Source organism: Mercenaria mercenaria, unplaced genomic scaffold (genome assembly GCF_021730395.1).
Source record: "Mercenaria mercenaria strain notata unplaced genomic scaffold, MADL_Memer_1 contig_3184, whole genome shotgun sequence".
Taxonomy (NCBI): Eukaryota; Metazoa; Mollusca; class Bivalvia; order Venerida; family Veneridae; genus Mercenaria; species Mercenaria mercenaria.
In genome coordinates this window covers 17,354-40,499 of record NW_026461301.1, presented here as the reverse complement: position 1 = coordinate 40,499, position 23,146 = coordinate 17,354, and the positions used below count along the sequence as shown (strand labels likewise).

At 37.5% G+C, this 23,146-nt stretch overlaps 1 long non-coding RNA gene across 1 annotated transcript; it reads left to right on the top strand.

Annotated features, from left to right (window-relative positions):
• The first annotated feature begins 4,449 nt into the window (after window positions 1–4,449).
• LOC128552811 (uncharacterized) lies at window positions 4,450–9,607 on the top strand. The gene is made up of 3 exons (XR_008369175.1): window positions 4,450–4,950; window positions 5,249–5,368; window positions 9,506–9,607. It is a non-coding gene; the product is annotated as an uncharacterized LOC128552811 (long non-coding RNA).
• The last annotated feature ends 13,539 nt before the right edge of the window (window positions 9,608–23,146 follow it).

Sequence of the window (23,146 nt, the reverse complement as noted above, 5' to 3'; positions counted from 1 at the left end):
AGTTTACCAGCTTGAACATTTCGTCCTGGGTGGTTCCAATACTCCCGCTTTCATAGCTTTGGGTATTGTATAATCACCCCTTGGATATGGTGCCTGCTTTTAATTTTGTCTTTTGGCAGTTCCTGTGATATGCAGGCTCCATAACCTCAGATCCCCTTTCTAAATTCCAGATTGTTTAGTTCTGTCCACTGTTGTCTCGTTTAGGGCAAACCCATTATTTTAACTGGGGACCATACGCCGCTTTTCATGGAATTAAATGCTAGTGTATCATTGAAGGTTCCATGTGCTCCGCCGTATGAATACATCTGCAGATGTTTCTAAATTGATTTTTGTACTTGTAGCATGTGTAAATGTTGAGTTCTGCTCAACCCAGGGCTAGAGGGCATGGACGGTAGCATGCATTTCCACTACCATCCATGAACAGGCTCAATCAAACCGAGCCTGCAGCATTTTCATTTTTGTCATGTTGAGCCGCCTGTGGAATTTCCACTTTCTATTTTATTATCACAGCAGCGTTTTTTGTGCTGTGTGGCGGCTGTAAGAAGTCTGCCAGTACATTCAATCAGGGCTGTTATACAGTCGACATTGTATTAAGTGACCGCCCAAGGGACTGCTAAAAAGTGGTCTCTTAATGAATTTCTGTCAGGTGAAGAGAAAAGTTATTTGTAACTGTTAATGTAAATGTATTTATTATGAACATACATATATGTATATATATTTCACTAACTGATAGCTGGATTGTTCATCAGTTTGACTGTTACAAAGGTTAATTGCATTCAGGCGGGTGCAAAACGTACATGCTAATTACACAGGTAAAGAAATGCCTGGCGAGAATTTGGTACCCGGTTGCTTAATAGATACTACTGTTGAATATTTTAACTGTTGGTACTACATTAATGTGGTCGCTAGTCGCTCACCTGAGTAATATGAGCCACATGTTTAAAATGGCAAACTGATGCTAAAATATTAGAAAGTAGGTCAGTAGGTCACATTCATGGTCACTGCAAGTCAGTTTTAAGATTGGTGTGCAAAACTGTACATGTCATCCAAATTTCAAGGCTGTATCTTAAACAAGAGCTGTCTGTTGACAGCGCGCTCGACTATTCAAAGCATTGATAGAAGTATAGGGTCAGATTTTCAGACAAAAGAAAAGGAACAGATAAGACAAACAATGTACCTGCATTTGTGAATTTGGATAAGTTTTGCACTACAATGCAATGTGTGACCATGTTGGTAAGCAGGTGTTCAAAGTGTCAAAGCCATATATCAAACAGTTGATAGACAAACATCGAATGGTATGCGAAACCTAACTAATTTCTATGTCCAGAAATGCGCCATAACCGAGCTCAAGTCCTTGTCCTAGGTTAAGTAAACTATGAAGGTAAACAAGTGGTTCGAAGTTTCAAAGCCATATGACAAACAGGTTAGGCATGATATAGATTGGTACGAAAAACTTCACTGATTTACAAGTCCAAGAAAGGGTCATAATTTAGCTAAAACAGTTGACAGAGTTCTGTACTCTTGTCTACAGATGGGAATCATGGTGATAAACAAGTGTTAAAAGTTTCAAAGTCACATGTCAAATAGCTTTGACAAAATGTTGACTTGTATGAAAACTAAACCAATTTCCAAGTCCAAAAAGGGCCATAATTCAGCCAAAATATTTGATAGAGTTATGTACTCTTGCCTACGGATAGAGACTGTTATAATAAACAAGTGATAAAAGTTTTAAAGCCATATGTCAAACACTTTACACAAAATGTGAACTGGTACAAAAAACTTAACCAAGATTTCTAAGTTAAAAGGGGCCATAATTCAGCCAAAATCCTTGATAGAGTTATGTACTCTTGCCTACAGATCGAAATCATGATGATTAAGTAGTGTTCAAAGTTTCAAAACCACATGTCAAATAGTTTTGACAAAACATGGACTTGTACGAAAACTGAACTAATTTCCAAGTCAAAAAAGGGTCATAATTCAGCCAAAATAGTTGACAGAGTTATGTACTCTTGCCTACAGATATAAATCATGATGATGAACAACTGTTCAAACTTTCAAAGCTACATGTAGAATAGTTCTGACAAAACATGGTCTTGTACACAAATTGTACCAATTTCCAAGTCCAAAAAGAGCCATAATTCAGTCAAAATAGTTGACAGAGTTATGTACTTATGCCTACAGATAGAGACTATTATAATAAACAAGTGATAAAAGTTTCAAAGCCATATGTCAAACACTTTACACAAAATGTGAACTGGTACGAAAAACTTAACCAAAATTTCTAAGTTAAAAGGGGCCATAATTCAGCCAAAATCCTTGATACGGTTATGTACTCTTGCCTACAAGTGGACATGGTGATGGTAAACAAGTGTTGAAAGTTTCAAAGCTTTACCTCAAAAGACTTTTGTCAAAAAGTGGACTGATACGAAAAACTTAACTAAGGTGTGACGCCGACGCCGTGGTGAGTAGGATAGCTCTACTTATTCTTCGAATATTCAAGCTAAAAACAAGAAAGTAGGTCAGTAGGTCAAGGTCACAGTCAAGTGACCCCTAATCTCTTGGGGTCATCAGGTAATTATAACTAAACAGTCTAGGAAATATGATCTGATAATTTTTTAAGTATTTATTCCTATATAACTCATATAAAAAGTGACCCCCAGGGCGGGGCCTCTTTTCACCCCAGGGGCATAATTTGAACAATCTTGTAAGAGATCCACTAGGCAATGCTAGGCCTAGACCTTGGAATTTCAGACAAGATTTTTTCCCCCTATATAAGTCTATGTTAAATTTGGGACCCCCAGGGCAGGGCCTCTTTTCACCCCAGGGGCATAATTTGAACAATTTTGGTAGAGGACCACAAGGCAATGCAACATACCAAATATAACAAGAGGGTCATGATGACCCTGGATCGCTCACCTGAGAAATATGAGCTACATGTTTCAAATGTCAAACTGATGATTTTTAGAATTTTTTTGGATGATTTTCCGATGTACAATCAAGTAACCCCTGGGGCGGGGCCAATTTTACCTCGGGGGTCATGATTTGAACAAAGTTTGTAGAAGTCTACTAGGCAATGTTACATATCAAATAACTAAGATCTAGGCCTTCTGGTTTATTTTTAGCAAATTTATGAAGTTTTCCCTATGTTCCCGTCCCTAGATTTGCCACCTAATGCCACTCTTTGCCACTTATTTCCATGAAAAAAGGGTGGCAGTTGGTGGAAATAGGTGGCATTAGTTGGCGTTTGGTGTAATTAGCTCTTTTTTCAGCTAAGTGGTAAATTTGCCACCAAAAGCCACTTTATTTTGGTGGCATTTAGGTGGCATTAGGTGTAAATTTGAACATAGTTTTTCTTTATGGTGGTAGAAAGGTGTAAAATTGGTGAAAGTAGAACATAGGTTTTTTTCATGGTGGAAATTAGGGACTTAGCAAATTTTTCTTGGTGGCGAATAGGTGGAAAAAAAACTTAGAAATTTTTGTGATGTTTGATTGAAAAGAGAACTGTAAGACATTGGATTACCCTGTACAAAAATCTTCACATGGACTCAGGTTGGAATCAAGGTATAATGGACTTCAGACCTAATTGACACGGAACCTGACTTTGCTAAAACTGCACATTGACAACAGCTCGTAGAACACAAAATGCTCCCCGCCCCCATTTGATGCGTTCAGTAACTGTACAAGAAACAGAAATCATTTGGTCACTGTGCACTGGACGTTTGATTACTACATTTAAATCAATAATTATGGGCCATTTACCAGTCATAAGTGACTCTGTATGAAATGTGATCTTAGACCAAAGCATTCTCTAGTTATTGGGCAAAAAAGTTCTAGTGTTCTGGGTAAATGTGACCTAGACCTTTGACCATTGACTGACCTTAAAATCAGTAGGGGTCCTCTGCCGGTCATGATAAACCTCCCTATGTATTTTTCATGATCCTAGGTCAAAGAGTTCTTAAACTAACATCCGGAAACAGCTTAACTGTTCCAGCTCACTGTGACCTTGACCTTTGACCTACTGAACTAAAATCTATAGGAGTTATCTGCTAGCTATCTTCAACCTTCCATTCACTTTCATGATCCTAGGCTCAAGAGTATTAGAGTTATCATCTGGAAACTGTTTAACTGTTCCAGGTCGCTGTGATTTTGACCTTTGACCTACTGGCCTCCAAGTCAATATGGGTCACTGCTGGTCATGACCAACCTACATATAAAGTTTCATGATCTTAGGCCCAAGCATTCTTGTGTTATCATTCCGGAAACAAATTGGTCAACATACCAAATGACCGACAGACTGACCAACATCTGCAAAACAGTATACCCAGGCTCCTTCTTAAAAGGGGTTTTTCATTAAAATCAGAATAAGTCTATGCTGACTCTAGCTGGACAAAAATAATATTCAGAATGGTATACAGAAAATTTGAATTTTCGTTCTTTTGTGAGACAGAATATTTATTGCTTATTATAGCTTCGCATTATATTCAATGAAAGACAGAAAAGGTGGAAAATAGGTGACAACTAGTGGAAATTGGCTGTACTAGCTGAATCTGAAAAGATCATTTTTAAATGTGTCTGCAGTGTATTATTTCTGCATGAGAGAAAGTTGGTTAAAGATAAGATTAATGATAGATCAAGTTACAAGCTCCCACACAAATGTATAGAAACAACCCCAGGTGGAATTTGGGTCAGTTAAGATTTATATATGCAGGCAAATATCAGGTCAGATGCAAAGAAATAGTTCTTGCCTATTCTCTTCATTAATTGAAAAAAAAGAAGTGTTTATAAAAAGGATGTTTTTACAATAGCTTTTCAACTTAAGGATTTGACACATTCTTTAGCTGACCAAGAAAGTGTATGTGTGGAATCAATTTATCTGTGTAGTAATACCAAATTTTGAAATCTGGCATTTGATGAGTCAGCCTGTGAGAAACTGGAAACACATTGTGAGAGGTAACAATATTATACTGTTTTGTTTTTTTTTAATTATTACTGTCTTTAACATTGTCTTAATTACTCTTAACAAATACTTGAATTTGAAACAACATTTACCAACTGCTTTGAATTAAAGTAAAAAAATCTCCTTCTATGTCTTAGGAAGTTTGGCAGATGGATAAATCCCAGATATATTTTCTGGAATATAGCTCTATCATGTTTATAACACTGTTTGTAAAATTGTATCATTTTGTAATTATTTACATTATTGATTAGCACTTAAGATACAATATGTACTTTAAACTGTTCATACCAGGTACCTTCTGTGAAAAAAGTGCAACTTTGTGACATGATATGCCTGCCTGACTGTATATACCTGAGCAGCACACAGCTTATTACTGCATAAAAGAAACATATCAAGATAATTTTGAATCAGGTAAATATTATATGTTTTTATAAAAGCTAATGTTTAAACCCTTATTTTTTAAAGAAATACACCAATTAATAGAAATTCCTGGCATATTATATGATAAATAATTACAAGAGATCACAGAGTGATCTTGGCGCCCACCAATGTGCCATTTTTGAGTGTTCCAAATTTCAAGACTTATTGACTAGCTCAAGGTCAAATTTCATTTCCGTACACAACACAAATCTATGCATGTGGTCCAAATTTGAAGCCTGTACCTTCAAAAATGTGAAAGTAGGTCACTAGGTCAATGTCAAGGTCAAAGTTTGTTTCGGTACACAAAACTATGCAAGTGGTCCAAATTTGAAGGCTGTAGCTTGAGAAATGTAAAAGTAGGTCACTAGGTCAAAATTATGGTCAAATTTTACTTCAGAATACAAAACTATGCATGTGGTCCAAATTCGAAGCCTGTACCTTCAAAAATGTGAAAGTAGGTCACTAGGTCAATGTAAAGGTCAAAGTTTGTTTCGGTACACAAAACTATGTATGTGGTCCAAATTTGAAGGCTGTAGCTTGAGAAACGTAAAAGTAGGTCACTAGGTCAAAATCAAGGTCAAATTTTATTTCGGAATACAAAACTATGCATGTGGTCCAAATTTGAAGCCTGTAGCTTGAGAAATGTAAAAGTAGGTCACTAGGTCAAAATCAAGGTCAAATTTTATTTCGGAATACAAAACTATGCATGTGGTCCAAATTTGAAGCCTGTACCTTAAAAATGTGAAAGTAGGTCACTAGGTCAATGTAAAGGTCAAAGGTCATTTCAGTACAAAAAACTATGCAAGCAGTCCAAATTTGAAGGCTAAAGCTTGAGAAATGTAAAAGTAGGTCACTAGGTCAAAATCAAGGTCAAATTTTATTTCAGAATACAAAACTATGCATGTGGTCCAAATTTTGAAGCCTGTACCTTCAAAAATGTGAAAGTAGGTCACTAGGTCAATGTCAAGGTCAAAGTTTTTTTCGGTACAACAAAACTATGCACGTAGTCCAAATTTGAAGGCTGTAGCTTGAGAAATGTGAAAGTAGGTCACTAGGTCAAAATCAATGTCAAATTTCATTTTTGAAAACACGAAACTATGCATATGGTAGAGATAGTACCTAAGTTTTCAAATCATAGGTTTGAAGTTAAAAAGCTTTGAAATGAAGACAAATGTCCATATATTTCTCAAAAACAGAAATATAGACAATATTTTAACCAGAAGTGTGGAGTTATGAGCATTTAATATTTTCATGTTAACGAAAATTTTGTGATCAAGGAAATGTAACTCTTCTTTAACATGGAGAGCATAAACATCAAAGGGACATAATATAGTCAATATTTTCTAATTGGGTGCATTTGATTTAACATTCAATTTTTATCTGGATTGCTAAATAACGATCCATGATACTGTGTGCTAAAAATTTAGAACATCTGGAACAGTCTATTAACAGCAAAACTATGCTTTAGCAGAATCTACATAGTTAAGCTCTAACTGGGACTCGAACCCAGGACCTCTCACCCCTAAGGCAGACACTCTACCACTTCCCTAAAACAGCAGTAGCTAATAGCTATGCAGTTTAATTGCTGAATTACATTGCGTGAACTGGAACAATAATCGGTGAACTCCGGATTATCGGCGTATTCGCTTTGATACCTAACGGCAATTTTTGTGTAAAGAAAAAATATAATCTAATGCTGCCAACGTCATAATCGGTCAAATTTGCCCAAATTTCTCTGACGTGTTGTTCAGAGTATGAACTTATTAACTGGTAGTACCAGTGAAATATTACTTACACTGAATCTTTTATATTTGCCCTTTTTGCAGCTGTCCAACGGCAAAGACGGTGAGTTTTGTCCAAATATAAGTAATTATTTTACCAGTTTTGAGAGGATTTTAATTGATGGGAAATTACAGTTACAAACTAAATACCTTTCTGCAACACATGGAGTCATTAGCATTCACTGTCAATCAGTATTATGACTAAGATCGACTGTCATTAATTCCTTTCAAAGTTTCATAGACAGAGTCCGTTGTTTACATTTTTATCGTAACCGGTGCACTTGTAAAGATCACTTTAGTTTGAAAAATCAAAGTATGCGAAGAGCTATGGTACGGTCTCTACATATGGTCCAAATTTGATGCCTGTACCTTCAAAAATGTGGAAGTAGGTCACCAGGTCAAAATAAAGGTCAAAGTTTTTTCCAGTGCACAAAATTATGCATGTGGTCCAAATTTGAAGGCTGTAGCTACAGAAATGTGAAAGTAGGTCACTAGGTCAAAATCAAGGTCAACTCATGTCAAGGTTCATCTTGCCACTCAAAAATATACATGTGGTCCAAGTTTGAATGTTGTAGTTATTGACAAGAACATTTAAAAGCTTTTCCCTATATAAGTCTATATGAACCATGTGACCCCCGGGGCGGGGCCATATTTAACCCTAGGAGGATAATTTGACAAACTTGGTAGAGAAACACTAGATGATGCTACATTACAAGTATCAAAGCCCTAGGCTTTGTGGTTTGGGGCAAGAAGATTTCAAAGTTTTTCCCTATATAAGTCTATGTAAACTTTATGACTCCCAGGGGGGGCCATATTTGACCCTAGGGGTATAATTTGAACAATCTTAGTTGAAGACCACTAGATGATGTCACATACAAAATATCAAAGCCCTAGGCCCTGTGGTTTTGGACAAGAGGTTATTCAAAGTTTTTCCCTATATAAGTCTATATAAACCATGTGACCCCCAGGGCGGGGCCATATTTGACCCCAGAGAAATAATTTGAATCATCTTGGTAGAGGACCACTAGATGATGCTTCATACCAAATACCAAAGCCCCAGGCCCCTGTGGTTATGGACAAGAAGGTTTTCAAAGTTTTTCCCTATATAAATCTAATAAATTATAGAAATAAACAAAGGCCATAACTCACTCATAAATTGTTGAACCAGTCTGATTTTCAGGGGACACAACTAGGGTACCAATACATCATTCGACAAAGTTTGGTCAAAATCCCCCAGTAGTTTCTGAGGAGATGCGATAACGAGAAATTGTTAACGGACGGACGGAATGACGGACGGACGGACCACGGACGCAGAGTGATTTTAATAGCCCACCATCTGATGATGGTGGGCTAATAAATGTGATGAAAAACCCAAGTGCTATTACTACCTTTTGCCAAAGGTGGAGGGATATTATTTTTGGCGTTGTCCTTTCTTTTTTATCTGTCCGTCGGATTAACTGAAAATGCTTGTAATTGGAATAATATTTTTATAGCTTTGTCTATAGAATCACTAAACCTCATGTAATTATTATAAGTTCATTAACACTGCTCAACACTGCTCAATTATTTACCTAATAAAAGAAGAATTTCCCCTTGATTTGGTTAAAAATAGGGATTTTTCCTGCATCTATTGATGGATCTTCATGAAACTTTACAAAAATGTAGATCACTACAGGACATGTGCATGTGCAATTTCCATCAGGATCACTTCAGTAACCAAAGTTATTGCCCTTTAATTGTTTTTCAATCCATAAATTCCTACATAAGTAATCCATTGATAAATATTCATGAAATTTGACACAAGTGTAAATCACCTTAGAGCAATTGTGCTTCCACATCTTTCATCAATTCTCAAGTTCTTGTTATTGATTCAAGATGCATATATTTCCACAAAACAATGTAACCATTTGAGTGAATAGAATTTTTTCTACAATGTAGATTTTGATGAAACTTCTCATAGTTATAATAAAGATGTTGCATATTACTGTGAAATCATTTTTATTTGCGTAGAACGAATTTTCGTGTATTTTGGGCTAGAACCAATGGGTGAATTTAAGACCATGCTGTTATTTATTTTTTCATTTATAAATTGAAAATGTGCGAATTAAAGCCCGCGCGAAACAGTCCTTTTTACGTTTGCTTGAAATTTGATGCCAGCGAATTTAAATGATTTCACAGTTTTTGGCATAGATTAAGTTTGTAGAGTTCTTTGTTATGTCAGTGAGTTACAGTTTAGTCTTTCGATTTCATATATTTTCTAGAGGAAATTTACAATTTTCTGCAAATTATTCAGAATGTTAAAAAATATATCTATTAATAGATGACATTGTATGGTTTGCTGTTACAGATTGTGTGCTGGAAAAATGGCCTAACATCCAAAGGAGTGAAATTTGGAGAGTCATTCGCCATCTACTTAAGCCATCCTGGAATATGAAAAAATAAGACTGCATTGGACAACAGCCTGATCCTTGTGTTCAGATCTTTTGTGATTTCTTGTGAAGAGTCTTTGATTTTTCATAAAAATAAAAAATATATTAATATAATTTGATTTTTGCTTACTACTGAGTTTTTTCAGATTCAGCAGGTGCAGCCGATTTCCACTAGTTGCGACGTATTTTCCTAATATTGCCAGCTATTTGGTGGCATTTAGTGGAAAATAGGACTGCCACCATAGTGGCGTTTTGGTGAAATTTTGTCTGCTTACTGCCACCTGTTAGGTGGCGATAGGTGGAAGTAAGTGGCGTTTAGTGGAAAATATTTTTACACCATAATGGTGGCATTTTAGTGGTAATTTGTCTAAATACTCCACTTACTGCCACCATGAAGGTGGCTATTAGTGGAATTAAGTGGCAAACAAATTTTCCACCATAATGGTGGCATATTGGTGTAAAACTGTCTAAATACTCCACTTATTGCCACCTAAAGGTGTACACAAGTGGAAAGAGGTGGAATTTAGTGTCAAACGGGTTTGCCACTGTCCTGTTCATTTTTTCACCATTTTGGTGGAAAATTGTCTAAATACTCCACCATTGAAAAGGGTGGCATTATAGTGGCAAATCTAGGGACGGGTACAATCAAGTAACCCCTGGGGCTGGGTCAATTTGACCCTGGGGGGGGGGGGGGTCAAGATTTGAACAAATTTTGTAGAGGTCCACTAGGCAATGCTACATGTCAAATATCTTAGCTCTTGGCCTTCTGGTTTATTTTTAGAAAATGTTGAAGATTTTTCTATGTACAATCAAGTAACCCCTGGGGCGGGGTCAATTTGACCCCGGGGGTCATGATTTGAACAAATTTTGTAGAAGTCTACGTGGCAATGCTACATGTCAAATATCTAAGATCTAGGCCTTCTGGTTTATTTTTAGAAAATTTTCCTATGTAAGTTCAAGTGACGCCTGGGGTGGGGTCAATTTTGACCCCGGGGGTCATGATTTGAACAAATTTTGTAGAGGTCCACTAGGCTATGCTACATGTCAAATATCTAAGCTCTAGGTCTTCTGGTTTATTTTTAGAAATTTTTTGAAGATTTTCCTATGTAAAATCAAGTGACCCCTGGGGCGGGGTCAATTTTAACCCCGGGGGTCATGATTTGAACAAATTTTGTAGAGCTCTAAGCCTTCTGGTTTATTTTTAAAAAATTTTGAAGATTTTTCTATGTACAATCAAGTAACCCCATGGGGGGGGGGTTCAATTTGAACTGGGGGTCATGATTTAAATAAATTTTGTAGAGGTCCACTAGGCAATGCTACATGTGAAATATCTAAGCTCTAGGTCTTCTGGTTTATTTTTAGAAAAAATTTGAAGATTTTCCAATGTAAAATCAAGTGACCCCTGGGGCAGGGTCAATTTTGACCCCGGGGGTCATGATTTGAACAAATTTTGTACAGGTCCACTAGGCAATGCTACATGTCAAATATCTAAGCTCTAGGCCTTCTGGTTTAATTTTTTAAAAATTTTGAAGATTTTCCTATAGAAATCTATGTAAAATCAAGTGACCCCTGGGGCGGGGTCAATTTTGACCCCGGGGTCATGATTTAAACAAATTTAGTAGAGGTCTACTAGGCAATGCTACATGCCAAATATCTAAGCTCTAGGGCTTCTGGTTTTTGAGAAGAAGATTTTTTAAGATTTTCCTATGTAAAATCAAGTGACCCCTGGGGCGGGGTCAATTTTGACCATGGGGTCATGATTTGAACAAGCAAATTCGATGAATTGGTATCCCCCGCCGAAAGGGTTTGTGGTGAGAAATGGCAAAAAAATATATCTGGCAAAAAGTTAAGGATGTTAATAAGAAGCAAATAATTTCATTAGTCAAAATCAATTTAACAGAAAACAAATGTTTAACAAGAGGGCCACGATGGCCCTGTGTCGCTCACCTGAGTACCATTGCTCAAAATGATATGATCGTTTCAAACCAATCTCATTAGAAGCTGCTAAGGTGTATTCATTTCAGGGTTCCCACAAAGCAGAGAAGATAAAATTCCCTGACTTTTCACTGACCAAAGTCCAATTTTCCCTGACCAAAACGCTCCGTGTCCACAGAAGCTTAGCTGGTCATAGCTCAATAAATGTTGGCCTCAATCCTCCCTATCAGCTAAATTTTACCACCTTTCTTGTTATAATGTTAACAAAGGTGTAAAGAAAGTGTCTTCCAGTTAAAGAAACTGCTGTATTATTTTAGTGAGATGTAACAGACAACTAGAAAGGTCCATACTGTTCACTGAAAGACTACCTATGATCATATTTTCAGTTTTACTACTGGTAAGTTCAGAAAAATGTATGACATTCTGTGAAAATTGGCCCTTATTCATATATCATTTTTATAGAAAATAGCATTTTTTCACTAAAATTTAATGTTACTGTGGTCATTAGACCCTTGTTTTGACATAGTCATATATGCTGCAATATATTTAGAAGAAATCTGTTTTGTTTTATATTACTGTAGTTAGTTTACATTGTAAAAATAATAATAATAAGATCAGTCATGAAATCAATTAAAGAAGACATGCGTTTATTTTCAAAAGTTAAAAATTTCTGAACTTAAGTGTATAGAACAAATATTTTCACCAAAAAGAAAATCTGAAATTAACCAAACTGCTGCAACTGCAATATGTAAACATATATCAATCATTTAATATGATTAAAAACTATACATGTCTTAGTTTTCCACTATTTCTAATGCTGAGTTACTATTTCAATTGGAAAGAACTTTCCTTACACTTTTTATATATACATGAGAATAGCAGTGTTTTGATAATTTTTTTTGTCTAATTTTTCCTTTTTATTAGCTCAAATATATCAGATCTGAAGCCATGATGCCGAACATGTCCCAATATCCACTCTATGATTCCACCCCGAGTATCAGTTTATTTGTCAGAATAATTTGTATATTTAATATATTGATAACGTAACACATAAGCACAGATAGTGCTTGACTCCCTTTTCATGCTATCGTTGCTATAATTATTGTTGAATTGCTGTTAATAATAGAATTTGGGTCATTTATGGTTGATTTGGGTTTATTATATGGATGGCTGGGTCCCTGCTTCGCACATTATGTCATATACAAAAGTTAAAAGGGAACCAGATAGTTAATAGAGCAAGTACTCGTTGTAGAACATTATGTTTAAATTTGGACCAATCAGAAACAAGTTCTAAAAATAGCACGTCTGCTGGGGTATAAATAGGTAGATGGATGACAGAGAGCTCATTCGGTATCCAGCGGCTGAAGAAGTCACATCGAGGATTCAACTAATAATTTATCCCAGTACCTTGAGAAGGAGACTATTGCAGTTACCCTGTCAGGGCGGATAAATTATTAAAAAGAAGACTTTGGAAGTTTTTAGACTAAAGAAGAGTAGCAGAATTTCGATAAGGTTTCGAGCTATAGGGCCAGCGCATAGGAGTTTTACCTTAAAGGTAATTGAATGCTATAGACCATAGCATATATAGGCTGAGCATCGGGAAGCTGAGACAGAGACCAGAGTTTGGTAATCTACTGAGATAGTAGGAGGGTTCCAGCTTATAGACGTTTCCCAGCATTATTGGCGAAGTACAGCCAAGGCATCGGATATACCTATATGGTAGTTGAATGCTATATATAATAGCATTATAGGCGCTGAGCATCCAGGAATCAGGGCATTCATATAGAGTTAAGAGGACAGAGGCCGAGCATCTATGCGATAGGACTCGTATGTTGTTGATTCAAAGACATTGTCTGACGGGAACTTCACAAAAAGACCAGTCAAGTATAGAGTCTCCAGCCTATAGGAGTTTGAGCTAATTGCAAATTGTTAGTTTGAAACATTTAGGTGATTTGCCTGATCCCTGAAATTGTCTAACTCATAATTAAAATCATTTACGAATCATTGGTACACGAATCATTTAGGCAAGGTAGCCAGAGGAAAATTCTATATCTGAGATATTTGGTCTCGCCAGCTTTACGTTTTAACAAAGGACATTCTAAAATCGTTTGTCAGCTAGTCTAAGACATAGTCACCTTAGCGATTGGACCCAAACCATTGTTCAAGATACTAAAGGCGTAGGCACTTCCCTGGGTCATATAACCAGTATCCTGACAATTTGGGGGCTCGTCCGGGATCTATATCCAAGGAGGTACAGAGACTAGTGGTTTTAACGTTCTGTTGGTGTACCAGAAGGCGCTGTGACTGAAGGTAGTCTGAGTCACATATAGTTGAATTTTAGAGTTAGTTCCAGCCTAAAGCTTAAAGATGAACTACGATAAATGGGTTGAGATGGGTGAACGTATGGGTCTCTCAGGTTCAGAGCTCATTGAGTTTGTGGATAGGAAAGAGAAGGAGTATACTGAACGTGAGGAGCGTATGTTGAGACGGGAAGACGAGAGACAGAGACGAGACGAAGACAAGCGTAGGTTTGAGGCTCAAGAAGCAGAGAAGAAACGGATGTTTGAGCTTGAGCAAGCTGAGAAAAAAAGGTTATTTGAGCTGGAGCGTTTAGAAAAGGAAAGAGCTTTAAAAGAAGAAGAAAGAACTTTAAAGGAGCAAGACTTAGCTTTGAAGGAACATGAGCTGCAAGTCCTTAAAATAAAAGCTGAAGCCGGAGCTTTAGGAGCTGATAAGGGTGCTGAGCACTTGAGTAGTAAAACTTTGCGGCCAAGGCTACCGAAGTTTGAGGAAAGTAAGGATGATATGGATGCATACCTCGAGCGATTTGAACGGTTTGCAAAAAGCCAGGGATGGAAAGAAGAGACATGGGCTGTAAGCCTCAGCTCATTACTCACAGGAAAAGGCCTGGACGTATATACAAGCATGCCTCCAGACCAAGCAAGTGACTATACGGCATTGAAGAAAGCAGTTCTGAAGCGTTATCAGTTAACAGAAGAAGGTTTTAGATTGAAGTTCAGGGAATGCAAGCCAGAGCGTGGTGAAACTGTTTTTCAGTTTATGGCAAGGCTGGACAGGTATTTCAGTCGATGGACAGAGATGGCAGAAGTTGACAATACGTTTGAAATGCTGAAAGACCTTATGATCAGAGAACAGTTCATCCAAACTTGTTCCAAGGACCTTGCTTTATTCTTAAAGGAAAGAGTTGCAAAGTCGAGAGCTGAGATTACACAGTTGGCAGAACAATATATTGAAGCTCATGGCGGCTCTATCACATCTAACAGGATGAATAGAAGTAATTTGTCATGCCGCAAAGAGCCACAGCCTTCGACCGAGGTTCAGCCAGTGTCCCAGCCTACACAAAGAGAAAAGCCAGCTTTTAAGAAGCCAATATGTTTCATATGTAATAAGGAAGGTCATATAGCACGAGAATGCAGAGACCTATCCAAGAGGAAGGTAAGCGGTGCAGCTTTAGCTAGTAGGGGATCCTACGAGGAAAGACAGAGAAATAGGCATGGAACGCAAGAGTCTACGCCTAAAGACTGGAGAAAGGAAGGCCAAGCGCAGAAGAACAGACAGTCGGATGAAAGAAAAGTTGCAGCCTCAGTTGTAGCAATATCATTAGATGACGAACGGTTAAAAGACTGCATAGAAGATGGACGACTTATGTTAGCACATGGAAAATCCATTTCGGTTATAGCAAGCACCTGTACCATTGATTCAGAAAACGGTGAAAGGAACTTGATATTGAAGAAAGGATATATTGGTGATAAAGAAGTTCAAGTTTTGAGAGATACAGGGTGTGAATTGGCAGCTGTCATGAAAGATCATGTATCAGAGAATCAAATGTTGGATAAGACGTATCTTATGGTTGCGATTGATGGACGTTCAAGGACAGTTCCTGCAGCAAAAATACAAGTTGATACACCATATTTTATTGGTGAAGTTGAGGCAATGGTTTTGTCGACCATAACATGTGATTTGATAATCGGAAATATAAAAAGAGTTTCAGATAAACCCGACAAAAACTGGAAAACCCGAGATGAAAGACAGTCTTCATCCGGGCGAAGATATTGCTGCAACTGGGATGACGGAAACCCAGCACGCAATAAAGTAGGTCTTACAGAACCCTCTGAGGTTTGCGAAGTCAAGAGCAAACGTTTTAATGTTGAGCAAAATGAAAATTGCTCAGAAAGATGATGAGACGTTACAGAAACTTAGGACTATATGCTAAAGATAAGGCGAAACTGAAAACAAAAAGAGGTTTCAGGTTTCCATTATGAAGTGAAGAAAAACGTATTATATAGGATCTTCGAGGAGAAGAAGGGCAGAGTTGTTAAACAGATAGTAGTCCCAACACAGTTCAGGAGAAGTGTTATGACATTAGCTCATAAGTCAAAAGCCAGGAGACACTTATCAGCTAAAGAGACAGTTGATGAAATACGAACAAGTTTTTCACTGGCCTGGTATAACAAATGAAGTAACAAGGTTTTGCCGGTCATGTGATGTATGCCAGAAAGTAAAGACTGACCTGGCATCAAAGAGCAGTTACGGTAGACATGGTTTGCAAGAATACAGGCATCATGATAGAACAGAAAGAAACTGGAGACAATCTGATGACAGACCAGAGTCATAACAATTTTGATGATCAGGATTCAACCTGTATCATGAGAAGTCATCTATTAAATACGCGAACAGAGGATCACGTTGGCATAACAGAAGAAAATATATGATAAGATCATAATAGACGAGATGATAAGGGTTATAAAGTCTATGGCTCAAATAAATCTGAGCATAAGAAGTCATGGAGACAAAATGACATGAGAAATGAACTCAGAAAAGGGTTTATACGTAGGTCTGACGGGAGTTATCATGTAAAAGGAGGTTTTGGTGAAAACAATTATTATGTCAACAGAAAATATGACAAGTACTCTCACAATCAGAGAAACAAATGAACATCAATCATGAAGAATGATGATAGGATATTAAAAGGTCAGGAGATTAACGCTGTATGATATTATTGAGATCATACACTTTATGCTAAGTCTTTTAGAGATGTTTGATCTTTGATACTGATTTAATCAGTATATTAGTGAATGTAGTTAATGATAACAGTGATATCTGATTTATAAAAATCGAGAAATAGTAAAAAGAAAAGGAGATTTTGTTTTGTACACAAATTATTCCTTAAGTGTTTGAAAAACTAAAAGTATTTTCTTGAGAAGGGGGCTATTGTCAGAATAATTTGTATATTTAATATATTGATAACGTAACACATAAGCACAGATAGTGCTTGACTCCCTTTTCATGCTATCGTTGCTATAATTATTGTTGAATTGCTGTTAATAATAGAATTTGGGTCATTTATGGTTGATTTGGGTTTATTATATGGATGGCTGGGTCCCTGCTTCGCACATTATGTCATATACAAAAGTTAAAAGGGAACCAGATAGTTAATAGAGCAAGTACTCGTTGTAGAACGTTATGTTTAAATTTGGACCAATCAGAAACAAGTTCTAAAAATAGCACGTCTGCTGGGGTATAAATAGGTAGATGGATGACAGAGAGCTCATTCGGTATCCAGCGGCTGAAGAAGTCACATCGAGGATTCAACTAATAATTTATCCCAGTACCTTGAGAAGGAGACTATTGCAGTTACCCTGTCAGGGCGGATAAATTATTAAAAAGAAGACTTTGGAAGTTTTTTAGACTAAAGAAGAGTAGCAGAATTTCGATAAGGTTTCGAGCTATAGGGCCAGCGCATAGGAGTTTTACCTTAAAGGTAATTGAATGCTATAGACCATAGCAAATATAGGCTGAGCATCGGGAAGCTGAGACAGAGACCCAGAGTTTGGTATCTACTGAGATAGTAGGAGGGTTCCAGCTTATAGACGATTCAGCATTATTGGCGAAGTACAGCCAAGGCATCGGGGATATACCTATATGGTAGTTTAATGCTATATATGATAGCATATAGGCGCTGAGCATCCAGGAATCAGGGGATTCATATAGAGTTGAGAGGACAGAGGCCGAGCATCTATGCGATAGGACTCGTATGTTGTTGATTCAAAGACATTGTCTGACGGGAACTTCAACAAAAAGACCAGTCAAGTATAGAGTCTCCAGCCTATAGGAGTTTGAGCTAATTGCAAATTGTTAGTTTGAAACATTTAGTGATTTGCCTGATCCCTGAAATTGTCTAACTCATAATTAAAATCATTTACGAATCATTGGTACACGAATCATTTAGGCAAGGTAGCCAGAGGAAAATTCTATATCTGAGATATTTGGTCTCGCCAGCTTTACGTTTTAACAAAGGACATTCTACATCGTTTGTCAGCTAGTCTAAGACATAGTCACCTTAGCGATTGGACCCAAACCATTGTTCAAGATACTAAAGGCGTAGGCACTTCCCTGGGTCATATAACCAGTATCCTGACATTATTGTATCTTGTATACCTCTCTTAATCTTTCAGATCTTCTATTAGCTGAATTCTACAGTATTACAGGGTAAAATTAAGATGCTGACATAGGGCCTTTTACTTTTAACAAAATCCACCACTAATTTTTTTCATAGCTATTCAAATTTTTTCAACACTGAACTTTCATAAACATTGTTCACCTTCTGCACTGGAAAGACAAAGATTTAGACCAAAATTTAAGAAACTGCCATAGCCTTTTATTACATTCTTTCAGCTTTTTACAAACTGATTCCTAAATCCTCAACCTCTAATTCCAAATTCCCTGACTTTTCCCTGACTTTTGCCCAATCTTCAAATTTCCCTGACCAATTACAAAATTCCCTGCCTTTTCCCTGACCTTGAAAAAAATCTGTTTTTCCCTGACTTTTCCCTGACCATGGGAACCCTGCATTTAGATAAAAAATAAAGGAGGTAATTTGTCATAAATTCAGTCAATATGTATCTTCACTGATTGTCCAAGTCCAGCTGTTGACATAAATGAAATTTCAGATCAGTATCTTCATTAGTTACGGAGATATACCAATTTTAATTTGAAATAAAGGGAGGTAATTTGAAATAAATTCAGTCCATAGTTATCTACTCTGATTGTCTCAGTCCAGCTAATGACAATAATGAAATTTCAAATAAGTCCTATAAGTACTTACTGATATAAATCCTTTTGATTACAATCAGGGGAGGAAATCAGATATAAGATAACTCTGGAACCTACGATTGGATCTGACAGGTTTGTCATGGAATCCAAGATTTATTGTTGTTGAAGATATTTTCAAAGTTTGTATCAAATCAAACAATAAATGAAGTCTCTACATGTATATGGCTGCAAAAGCCAAAATAGCCAATTTTGGACCTATAAGGGGCTATAACTCTGGAACCCATGAAGGAATCTCGCCAGTTCAAGAGAGGAACAAAGATCTTGTGGTGATACAAGTTGTGTGCAAGTTTGGTTAAAATCAAATCATAAATGAAGCTGCTTTTGTGCAGACAAGGTCAAAATAGCTAATTTTGGCCCTTTCAGGGGCCATAACTCTGGAACCCATTATGGGATCTGGCCAGTTCAAGAAAGGAACCGAGATCTTATGGTGACACAAGTTTTGTGCAAGTTTGATTAAATTCAAATCATAAATGAAGCTGCTATTGTGCAGACAGGTCAAAATAGCTAATTCTGGCCCTTTCAGGGGCCATAACTCTGGAACCCATAATGGAATCTGGCCAGAACCAAGATCTTATGATGATACAAGTTGTGTGCAAGTTTGGTTAAAAAAAAATCATAAACTAGAAAATGCTTTTGTAAAAAAGCGCATGTCTCCCCAAATGCAAAGTCCTATAGGCAAGAAGTCAATAGGGGTCAGGAGCGAAAGTCAAAGCGACACTGATGGTTGGCTGCAATAGGGATCATCTACTTGGCATGTCCAGTCATCCCGCTAAATTTCAACACTCTTGGCCTAGTGGTTCTCAAGTCACTGTTCAGGCTCCTGTGACCTTGATCTTTGATCAAGTGACCTCAAAATAAATAGGGGTCATCTACTCTGCATGTCCAATCATCCTATTAAGTTTCAACATTGTAGGTCAAGTGGTTCTCATGTTATTTCCAAAAAATGATTTTACATGAACAGGCCACTGTGACCTAGACCTTTAATTGACTGACTCCAAAATCAATAGGGGTCATCTACTCTGCATGTTCAATCATCCTATGAAGTTTCAACACTCTGGGTCAATTGGTTCTCTAGTTATTGATCGGAACTGGTTATCAATGTTCAGGCCCCTGTGACCTTGACCTTTAATGGAGTGACCCCAAAAACAATAGGGGTCATTTACTCTGTATGAACAATCATCCTATGAAGTTTCAACATTCTGGGTCGAGAGGTTCTCAAGTTATTGATTGGAAATGGTTTTCCATGTTCAGGCCCCTGTGGCCTTGACCTTTAACAGAGTTACCCCAAAATGGTTAGGGGTCATCTACTCTGCATGACCAATCATCCTATGAAGTTTCATCATTCTGGGTCAAGTGGTTCTCAAGTTACTGACCATAAATGGTTTTCATGTTCAGGCCCCTGTGGCCTTGACCTTTTACAGAGTGACCCCAAAATCGTTAGGGGTCATCTACTCTGCATGACCAATCATCCTATTAAGTTTCAACATTCTGGGTCAAGTGGTTCTCAAGTTACTGACCGGAAATGGTTTTCAATATTCAGGCCCCTGTGACCTTGACCTTTAAGGGAGTGACCCCAAAATCAATAGGGGTCATCTACTTTGCATGTACAATCATCCTATGAAGTTTCAACATTCTGGGTGAAGTGGTTCTCCAGTTATTGATCGGAAATGGTTTTCCATGTTCAGGCCCCTGTGACCTTGATCTTCGATGGAGTGACCCCAAAATCAATAGGGGTCATCTACTCTTTATGATCAATCATCCTATGAAGTTTCAACATTCTGGGTCAAGTGGTTCTCCAGTTATTGATCGGAAATGGTTTTCAATGTTCAGGCCCCTGTGACCTTGACCTTTGACGGAGTGACCCCAAAATCAATAGGGGTCATCTACTCTTCATGACCAATCATCCTATGAAGTTTCAACATTCTAGGTCAAGTGGTTCTCTAGTTATTGATCGGAAATGGTTTTCAATGTTCAGGCCCCTGTGACCTTGACCTTTGACAGAGTGACCCCAAAAACAATAGGGGTTGTCTACTCCAGCAGCCCTACAATCCTATAAAGTTTGAAGGTTCTAGGTCAAATGGTTCTCCAGTTATTACTCGGAAATGAAGTGTGACGTACGGACGGACGGACGGATGGACGGACAGGGCAAAAACAATATGTCTCCTGGGGGAGACATAATGAAGCTGCTATTGTGCAGACAAGGTCAAAATAGCTAATTCTGGCCCTTTCAGAGGCCATAACTCTGGAACCCATAATGGAATATGGCCAGTTCAAGAAAGGAACCAAGATCTTATGGTGATACAAGTTGTGTGCAAGTTTGGTAAAAATCAAATCATAAATAAAGCTGCTATTGTGCAGACAAGGTCGAAATAGCTAATTTTGGCCCTTTCAGGGGCCATAACTCTGGAACCCATACCAGGATCTGGCCAGTTCAAGAAAGGAACCGAGATCTTATGGTGATACAAGTTGTGTGCAAGTTTGGTTAAAATAAAATCATAAATAAAACCACTATCGTGCAGACAAGAAATTGTTGACGGAACGACAGACAGACGACGGATGACCACAAAAGCTCACCTTGTCACTATGTGACAGGTGAGCTAATAAAAGAGTACATAATAAATGTATGATACTTTGATCCTGACTAAAGAATTTATTTTGAATGGGATATGCTTACTGTAATAAGCTTAGCTTTTAAAATTAAATGCAGTTAATTGAAATGTGAGCTTGAAGTTTAACTGGAACGAAATATTGTCTTTGAGTGGTTTGGCACCAGGTGTTGCTGTTTAACATGTACATTTGTACATAAAAGAACAGATGTTCTTAAGAGAACACAGGTAAGATATCTTGAACATGGCTGAGGACAAGATTTGTGCAGTCACAACTTAATATATTAATTTTTTTAGGGGGTGGGGGTGCGGGGGAACAGGAGAGGAAACAAAATTTCATATGTTGATTATAAATATTGATGGAAAATTAAAAATGAAAAAAAAAAGGGTAAAAGGCTAAAGTTTGAGGGGGGGGGGGGGGCAGAGGATGCATGATCAGTGGTGGGCATGACTGGGTGGCGGAGTGAGGTGGGGGAATGGTACAACTTGCATGATGTTGATAAATAATCATGGAAGGTTTGTAAAAAATCTAAAATAAGAAATGAAAAAAAAAAAAAAATTTTTTTGGAGGTGGGGGGGGGGGGGGGGGGGGGGGGGGGGGTTGGGGTAGGGGGAGGGAAGTGACCAAGGCAAGTGAGTGGCCAGGTGTGGGTGCGCAACTTCACATGTTTATAATAAATGTTCACAGAAAAGAATGAAAGAAATTTAATGAAATTCTGCCAAATGGTAAATTTGTTATGTACAAATATGTGGATTTTTAGAAAATTAAAGGGCAATAACTCTGAAGTTACAAAAGAAACCCGTTCGAATTGTGTGTGCACAACCACATTATAGTGCTCTAAATTCTGTTAAAGTTTCAAGGTCAAATATATCAAAAGTTATGATGCAGAAATTGCCATATCTATAGATCTATAGTACCCTATATAGTTAACACTGGAAACTTCTAAGGGCCATAACTCTGGCGTTACTTGGGCAATCTGTCTGAAACTTGATGGACCCCATAACCTCATAGTGGTGAACATGTATATGAAGTTTGTTTAAAAAAATTTAAATAGGATTTTTTTTTTTTTTTTTTTGGGGGGGGGGGGGGGGGGGGGGGGGGCAGGGGCAGGGGATAGGGAGGGGTGTGATTAAGGTAAGGGGGTGACCAGGTGTGGGTACACAACTTCACATGTTTACAATAAATTTTCATGGAAAATAATGAAAGAAATTTAATGAAATTCTACCAAATGGTAAGTTTGTTATGTACAAATATGTGGATTTTTATACAATTAAAGGGCAATAACTCTTAATTTACAAATAAATCCGAACAAAATTGTGTGTACATAACCACATTATGGTGATCTAAATTCTGTTTAAGTTTCATAGTTCTAGGTCAAATATATCAAAAATTATGATGCAGAAATTACCATATTTATAGTACCCTATATAGTTAACACTAGAAATTTCTAAGGGGCATAACTCTAATGTTACTTGGGCAATCTGCCTGAAACTTGACAGGCCGCAAGAACTCATAGTGGTGAACATGTATATGAAGTTTTAAATAAATACTCCCAACCATTTCCTAGATATGGCTCCGGACAGACGGACGGACAACGCCAAAACTATATCCCTCCGAATTTCGTCGGGGGATAACAAACTCGGTAGAGGTCCACTAGGCAATGCTTCACACCAAATATCTAAGCTCTAGGGCTTCTGGTTTTTGAGAAGATTTTTAAAGTTTTTCCTTTCGGTTGCCATGGCAACCAGAGTTCTGCATGGAATTCAATTCTTTGAAATTGTTTTAAAGAAGACCACCCAAGGAACATCCCTGTGAAGTTTCATCAAAATTGGCCTGTTGGTTTAGGAGGAGATGTTGCTTAACGGAAAGTGTGGACGGACGCT